Source organism: Tenrec ecaudatus, chromosome X (assembly GCF_050624435.1).
Source record: "Tenrec ecaudatus isolate mTenEca1 chromosome X, mTenEca1.hap1, whole genome shotgun sequence".
Taxonomy (NCBI): domain Eukaryota; kingdom Metazoa; phylum Chordata; class Mammalia; order Afrosoricida; family Tenrecidae; genus Tenrec; species Tenrec ecaudatus.
Window position 1 is genome coordinate 4,861,867 of NC_134548.1, and position 8,986 is coordinate 4,870,852.

The 8,986-nt window shown below is 42.8% G+C and overlaps 1 pseudogene; it reads left to right on the forward strand.

Moving 5' to 3' along the window:
* The first annotated feature begins 4,553 nt into the window (after positions 1-4,553).
* Positions 4,554-6,020, forward strand: LOC142433145 (melanoma antigen preferentially expressed in tumors pseudogene; annotated as a pseudogene).
* The last annotated feature ends 2,966 nt before the right edge of the window (positions 6,021-8,986 follow it).

An 8,986-nucleotide genomic window follows, 5' to 3' on the forward strand; every position in this document is an offset into this window, starting at 1 on the left:
TAAGTGGGGAGGGACCTAGACTTGGAGGGTGGGGTTTCCAGCTTGGTTCTCTTGGAGGCCTATGTGAAGTGAGTGTATTCTATATTCCATTATGAACATATAGATGTACTTTCTCTACTCATTAAAATCAGGGTAAACAGATTAGGGAGTCTTTCACACCTCAGTACCTCTACAGGGACTTGATGTGTCTTCATATCTTCCCTTTTTACAATGGTTGAAGTCTATAAACTTGCTTAGGCCATGATTCTCCACAGTGTGGCAGGTATGGAAAGATGTAGGTTTGGGAGCTGTGCTCAAGTGTGGGCCTATTTGTTTATTAAATCAACTGTTGGAGGCTTCAAAACCACCAGGGTTTCCAATTCAGAGGGATGAGAGTCTATTCCCATAAAGACATACAACAATGTTCCCCAAAGTGGGTGATACTGCCCACTGAGGCGAACTGGAATTGTCAATTCCGTGCAAAAAATGATACCTGCATTTATACAGGGGAGAAAGATGGGCTCTTCTATTAAGAATGACAGCCTTGTCTTGGCGAGAGCTCTGTGTGCAGATAGGACTCTGAGGAACTGCGTGCACAGGGAGGTGAGCCTTAGAGCGGCCTCAACAGAAGGCCAGGACCAATTGCTCACACAAGACCCTGTGCCTCCCTTCAGCCGGTGTTCATCTGCTCCTTCAGCTTGGAGACCAGTTTCCCCTGAGAACTTACAGAGACAAAGCAGGAAAATGCAAAGGGGTGGAACCGGAATGAAGCCCCGCCCCGCGCTCCATGTTTCAGGGTTCAGCGTTTTTGTTTTTTTCTGTAAAGGGGCGGAGCGCTAAAGGGAGCCCCACCCCTCCCGATAGTGAGCCGAAATATGGTTGGCTAGGCACCGAGGAACTAGTGAGGAAACCCGCTCCACGCATGCGTGTGGGACCTGAGACTAGGCACTGCAATGAGGAAGCTCCGCCTTCATAAGGGCTTCTGGGTGAACCAAATATCGGCGAAGCACCGCCCCTCGCCACGCTCCGTATGTGTCCAAAGAAACCTTGTCTTGTAGGGTCCAGGTGGCCTCTAAGGCAGAGCACCATTCCCTGAGTGTGTTCCAGTGTCACCTCTGCTTTGTCGGCTCCATACAGCTTTGTGGGGCCGAAGCCCCCCAACACCCGGCCTGTCTTCCTGCTGGAGGAGAGCTACGTCCTGAAGGACCCTTTTCACCAAGAAGGACAAATTACTGGTCCTTGGCTCCACATGCAACGTATGTAGTAGGAGGCTTGGGGGGAGGGGGGGCAGGGGTGCAATCTGTTCAATGCCAAGAGATTCTGCCTCCCTTGTGTCTGGGAGAATATTGCGGCTTTCCCTCAGGAAATCTGGCAAGCCGTGGAGAAGTGGAAGACCACTGCAAAGATGCCCTGTAGTAAGCCCAGTTCTCGGACCTGAAGGCAGTTGGTAGCAGGCCAACAAGCAGTGGGTACCTCCACTCTAGGCTGCCTTTGAACTGCAGTGCCTCAATGCTCCTGGGCTGTGTTTGAGGGCTGGGAAACTGGGAAACTGGTCTATAGCAGCAATGCCCAGACCACTGAGTAACTGCCAGGTCACTGGGTGGAAATTCTTGTGGGTCCAGTGGCAGTGGAAACATCTCAGCACTGGTGTGGGCTTCCACATGGCTCCTCTAGCTCCATGGCTCCATCAAAGTACCTCCATGTAGTTTTTCAACAGGAATGTCTTTCAGGAAGACAAGCCGAGCTTGTATTTGGCCTACAGTGAGCTATTTATCGCCTTTGTGCCTCCATCAAGCTGCTACCTAATTGACAGGCTAGACTCCACCCCTTCTTAAGTTGCCAGGAGATTATGTAACTGCCACAGAACACCCTGGGTCACCAGGTACATGTCTCCAGACAGCAAAGGTTAGGTCATTCCACTGTCAGGCCAGCCTACTCCAAAGGTGGGCCATTTTAATCCACAAAAAAACAAAACCGCATAGGCTTTTTAAAATTCCTCTTACATCCATTGGAGGTGGTTATTTTTCCTTTCACTCTAGCATTTTCCGTTGTCGCCTCGTCTTTATGTCAAAAAACAGTAAAAGGAAAGCATAAACACAAATTTCTGACTGGTCAAAACAAGCCCTTTACCAAACCAAATTTTCCACTCAATCCAATACAGCTTCCAGGTCCCAAGTAATGGGCCTGTACCAGTGACTATCTTGTAGAAGAGACTTAAATAAACTGGGAAAATCTAAAAAGAAACCAAAAAGAATTAAAGTCTTGGAAACCCACAGGGGCGTTTTACTCTGTCCTATGTGGTTGCTATTCATCTGCATTGATAGTGGCAGTAAGCTCGTTTTATGCTTTGTTTGGGATTATGGGCTTCAGGACAAACCTTGGTTTCAAGGTGTGATGGTATTCTTTTTTATATATAATAATTTATTGGGGGCTCTTTCATCTCTTAGTACAATCCATACCTCAATTGTATCTGACACATTCGTACATATATTCCATCGTTCTATTGTAGACATTTACTTTCCATTGAGCCCTTGGGATCAGTCCTCTTTGTGTCCTCCCTCCTCCCCACCCCCACCCCCACCCCTCGTGGCCCCTTGATAGATTGTAAATTGTTAAATATTTTCAAATTCACACCAACTACTGTCTCTCTTCCCCTCTGGTTTCTGTTGTTCGTACCACTGGATGGGGCTGTGTGGTTATGTGGTAATGGCATTCTTATTGGTTGTGGTTTTGGTTGTTAGGTGCCTTCAAGTAGGTGCCAACCCAGAGGCACACTCTGTACAACAGAAAGAAGCAGTGAACAGTCCTGGGCTATCATTAGCATTGTTCCCATGCGTGTGATCATTGTTCCATCCACTGTGTCAATCCATCCCTCTTTGATGTCCACCTTGGTCATTCTTCCTTTTTTGTCTTGTGAATGAAGTTGTTTTCTTAATACGTGATGTTATTGATGTCATTCCACAGCTGGTGCCATTTCCTATTGTTAGTTTTCAGTTAATCATATCTGTTGTTGACATGGTCTTGATACTCATATGGGATAGATCTCAGGTTATATTGGTGCTCTCATGTCTTTGATTTTTCAGCTTCATGGTCTCATCTCAGCTTCATGTTTAACTGCTAATAATGAGCGCCTCCAAAATCTCTTTTATGTTAGGGATTAAGACTGAACATTTCATTTGGGGGAGGTAATACATAACATTCAAATGCAAAAACAAAGCACTTCATTGAATTCCTTGAGATAATGTAATAATAAAGTAGATCACTTGCCCTGAGATAGAGTGTATTGAATAGTGGATTACCTCCACCCTCCTACAGTCCTTAGTAGATTGACGGGGTGTGTCCTTGGTGGATATTACTGAACTGGGATTTCATAGTCAATCTCGCTCAGATTGCCTTGTTTGGAAGGATCGATCAGTCTTCTAAGCTATATGGAACCTAAAGTATTTGTCACAATCTTGGCCCTCTTCGGGCTTTCATAATCCTCCACTTCTATTGTTATTAATGAACTTCCAATGACTGGTGATTTTGACAATTTCCTGTAATCTATGCCTTAGTGCTGGAATATCCTGACTGTGAATCTTTGCATACGATCATGACTTCATTCTAATAGCATTCCTCATCCACATCTTTGGTTTCTTTGGTATCTTTAGTTTGGTTTTGTCTTTAAGTCCTTTATGACTGAGTAAATGTCCTTAATTTATATTTGGGATTGGGGTCTCTTCTGTAATCTAAAGCATTTCCCACAGAAGGAGTCATTTGATTTCTATGAATCACATCAGCATATAAAGTCTACATGTATAGCTTCCATTTGTGTTATAAAGGAAGGTATATGTGGTGATTAAATCATTGTATTTGCAAGATCTACTCTGATTTTCAGATTTTGTTGTACGACCAAGACCATATTGTCCAACTGCTTTTCCTTACTCTCAGTTTCCTAATTTATGATTGCAATTACCAATAATCATCTATGCCTCTTGACTACATGGTTGGTCAATTTCATACTGAATGGGTTGGAAGAATTCTTCAGTTTCTTTGTTAGTGAATGTTGATAAATTTGACTCTTCGCTGTATTGTAAAGACTTTCTTGTTCTCCTATAGATATTATCCCTAAACAGAGAGCATTGTAGTTCAATATAGCTCTCATAATTTCAGTTTGAGGAGTGCTCAAGCATTCCTCATGAATTAGTTCTTCCTGCATAGTAAGCCATAGGATTGTTGGATTCAGTATGCAACCAGCATAATTCCTACTGATCTTTGATTTATGTCCATCCCCAGTTGCTGATGTCACTGCCTACCGTTGGCCTGCCGATCTTGGATTCCATAACCTCAAGACCCACTTGAGGCAGAGGAAGTATCCAGTTTGAAATCAAAGTCTCACATCGACCTTGCCAGCCTCTAACACTGTGAGTTGATAAGAGGAGTGGCATAACTGGAAAGCTCTCTTCTGAGGACCTAAGGAGGGCAGGGTCCAGATTTTGGAGTGCTAGGACTAGCAGCTTGGCTCTCTAAGAAGTCTGGGCAGACCCCTCTTTTCTTTCACAAGTCAGTACTCCCTTTGGATGCGATTGTTCAGCATGAGCACCAGGAACCCACCCAGGCTCCTGGACCTTGCCATCCAGAGTGTATTGAAGACTGAGGCCTCAGCCATTGCTGCTCTGGAGTGGCTGCCCACAGAACTCTTCCCCCCGTTGTTCATGGCAGCTGTTGTCGGGGAACACAGAGAAACAGTGAAAGCCATGGTGGGGTCTTGGCCTTTCATCCGTCTCCCTCTAGGAGCTCTCATCAAGTCTTGGGATTCTCACAAGGACATCTTAAAGGCTGCCCTGGATGGTTTTGATATTCTGTGGGCCCAGAAGTTTCCACCGAGGAGATGCAAATTGAGAGTGCTGGACCTAGGCTTAAACACTAACACCAACTTCTGGAAATTGTGGTCTGTAACTCAATCTATTGTCTTTATGCCATCATCATCTGATCCAGTGACCACCCAGCCAAGAACTAAGACTCACAAAGGGAAGGATTCCAGAGCACGGGAGAAGCCTACGCCCTTGACCTCCGTGGTGTTGCTCACAGACATGCGTTTTCTTGAAACCTTCCCAGATGAATTGCTCACCTGCCTCACTGAAAGAGTCCAACAGGGAAAGGAGCTGCCGCCTCTGTGCTGTAGGAAGCTAGAATTTGTAGGTAAACCAGAACTTCCCATTACTGAGGTGATCCTGAATGCTGTGCAGCTGGACTCTGTTCAGGAGGTGGTATTGCACTGCAGATGGGACCTGGACACCCTCAACTGGTTTCTACCTTACCTAGCACAGATGGGTCAACTTCGCACACTACATCTCTCTGGATTAATCCTGGATCCCCTTGGGTCTTATAGCATGGACGTAGTGGAGAAACTTCTTGAAAATTTCACCTCTCATCTCCTCAGTCTACATCAATTCCAGCACCTCATTCTGGAATCTCTCTATTTCCTCAATGAACAACTCCACCAGATGCTCAGTAGTTTGCCGACCCCCTTGGATTCCCTTGCCTTAAGGTACTGCGTGCCAGTGGACTCTGACATATCAAGTCTGTGCTTGTGTCCCTGCACCAGTAACCTCAGGTCCCTGGATTTGAGTGGTGTGTTCAAGGCAGGCTTAAGACATGGATTCCTCCCAAGTCTGCTAGAGAAGGTCTCAGCCACCCTCACCCACCTGACTTTAGCTGACTGTGACATCAATGACTCTGAGCTCACAGCCTTACAGCCTGCTCTGGGCCATTGTTCCCAGCTCATCACCATGGTTTTATATGGTAACCCAGTATCCATGGCTGTCCTGCAGGACCTGCTTCAGCACACTTGGCCACTGTGCAAGTTCTCCTTTCTGGAGCTGCCTGTCCCTGAGGATTGCTATGACCATCCCCAAGGGTCTATTCGTCAAGATACTCTTGCTGAGTTCATTCAGATGCTCAGGGTGACCCTGCAGACCCACAGGCCCCTTTCTATACGTTTTATCCAGAGCATTCCTAATAGACCTTGGGATGCAATATGCATACACATGAACTGCTAATGTCATTATCTTCTTCTTTAACATGTTTTCACCACCATAACCTTTGCTATTATGTTTCTGTCCAATTTGTAGGACATTCGTGTTTCTGATTCATATGAGATTGTTTGGATTGGATTTATGAGGATGAGGTTATCTTTGCTATGATAATGTGAGCCATTTGGAGCTCACGATTACAGGATGAATCTGACGTCAACAGCTTTACCCCCAGTCCACCCTTGATGGCTTTTCATCTCTCTTAAAGACATGAAAAGAGAGGCCAGCAGACAAATAGATAGATGTTGAGAGTACCCGCATGAAATGACAGGCAGAGCAAAGCATGTTTTCAAGACCCCAGTTCCTTTCCTGCCTTGGAAATCCTCTAGATCAGTGGTTCCCAACCTTCCTAATGCTGTGACCCTTTAGTACAGTTCCTCATGTTGTGGTGCCCCCTAACCATAAAATTATTTATGTTTCTACTTCATAACTAATTTTTCTATGCAATTATGAATCATAATGTAAATATCTGACATGCAGGGGTAATTTCATTGTTACAGGTTGAACGTAACTGAAGCATAGTGATTAATCACAAAACAAAATATAATTCTGTATTGTGAAATATTTATTTCTAATTACAAATCCATGAAATTTTGCTTTGGAGCATGGTATGCCATGGGTGACAATCTTAATATAAAAATGGTAAACTGCATTGCTACATTTTGGAACAGTATGCATAAAAAGCCAACATCAGTGAGAAGGTTGAGATAGCTTCTTTCTCACCAGATCAGAAATTTTCAGGGCCGTCTTTGCAAGAGCACAACGAAGATCATCTTCCACAACAAGTCTACTTCTACATTAATACTTGATACCCAACAAACTGGAAAACCCTGTTTCACAAAGATATGTTGTTAGAAATGGAAAAAGAAGGAGCAAAAAAGTATCAGACAGAACAGGATATGACTGCAAACAACTGGCATCGTAGAGAACTCAGTGCTCGCTGCATTGCTGCTAATTAATTCAATGAACTCCTTTTGTGCTGGCTCAGGAACATCTTCAACTTTGACTGTGAATGGGCTTCTGGCAAGTGAAAATGGGATGTCATATATATTTGGAAAGTATGATGAAATTTCAACTGCAAGCAAGTGCAAGTGTTCTGTCACAGAAATTATCATCATAATCCTTTTGGCCGGTTCAATATTATGTTCCTCAAAGAAAACAGATAAGGTAGGCAACATGCAAATTTTATTTTCAAGCCTTTTTTGTTTGTTTGTTTTTTGCCAAAACGGAAGTTTCATTTGAAATGACCAGATCTTTTCAGACAAATTGAGGCATGTAGCATTTGGTCCTTGTAGTGATAAATTTAACTCATTCAACATGGCAAAGATGTCAATCAAGTAAGATATTTTCTACAGTTTACTTTTTTTAGCTGAAAAGTACTTCTAACTGTGATCTTGCTTTCTGATTAAAAAGCATGATGAGTTCATCAGGAAGCTCAAAATCACGTTTTAAAACTTCCTCTTGACAACCATGTCAATTCAATGTGAAATAGCAAAGCATTATGCTGCACATCCAACTCCTTGCACAGTTGCAAAAACAGTCGACTGTTTAAAGGGCTCACTTTTACAAAATTGACTGATTTTATGAGGCTTTTCTTTACTTCTTGTAATACTTATGGCAGAGTCTATGTTGCTAATTGCTGATGAATCATACTGTGAGTTCCGATGACTTTGGGTGACTCAGTATCAAATGTTGAACATCCTCGCATAGCTGCAGCACCGTCTGTACAAACACCACACACCTTTTCCCAAGAGCTCTTATGCTCTTTCAAAAATGAACCAACTGTGTCAAATATATCACGTGCAGTAGCTGTCCTTTCAAGAGGTTTGCAAAAGAGAAACTCGTCTTTAAAGTCACCATCATTAATATTTCTTGTGTAAATAAACCAGTAACTCTGAACAGTGTGCAACATCTGTAAATTCATCAATCAGGGTGCTAAATATTGGAGATGCAGCAGATTTAATTTGCTGGATTGCCTGATCAGGGATATCAGCAGACATGTCATCTATGGTGCACAGTGTCATTAGGTACGGTAATTACACTCATTTTTGTAACAGAGTCATCTCCAATCACAAACTGAACAATGTCTTTGGTCACTGCGAGCAGTAAATCAGCAATGATGTGAAGTTTCATAGTTCTGGTAACTCTAAGTGCCATGAAACATGAAGTTTCAATGGCTGCTATGTTTAGTTCATGGTACTTGACACCAATGTAAAATCTGAGTTTCTTGAGTCCATCAGCTTTGCTTCCAAAATAGTTAGTATCCTTGCCAGCCACGCTCAGATGCTAGCTATCAAAATAGCGTTTTAGTTTGTTTGGCTTCATACAGTCGGCAGATAGAACATCACAACAAATAACACATTGCGGTTTCTCAATTCCTGCTGTAATTATTGAGGTAAAACCATACTGTAAAAAAAAATCTTCACTATATTTTCTTTTCTTAACATTCTTCTCTACACGATCCCTTGTCATGGTCTAGTTTCCTAATGAAAATAATATATAACAATAGCTTTAATAATACAAAGGATAAGACATGGCATAGTTCAGTCTATAAAGTTCATTAAATTTTCCTATGATTTATCATTGTTTTTTTAACATACATGTTACAATGACAAAGGGACAGTATTCACATCAATGACAGATGAATATAAATAGATAGATCAGCATCCAGATTAAGTTCCCATGGTACAGGGATATGTATAAATTTTTGCTGTAGTTGATGATTTGACAGTACATGATTTTACATTTACCCAGTAATTGTAATTCATGAAGTGTCGTTTTACCTCCAATATGGCAGCTTTTAACACAGTAGCTTCTTTCTACAGAGTAGCTCTTCTCTACACAGTACATGTGCTCTACACATGTGTGACTGGTCTGAATAAGTACATTATGGCGCCAACCCTGTCACATACACCTGTATTTGTATGGGGTGT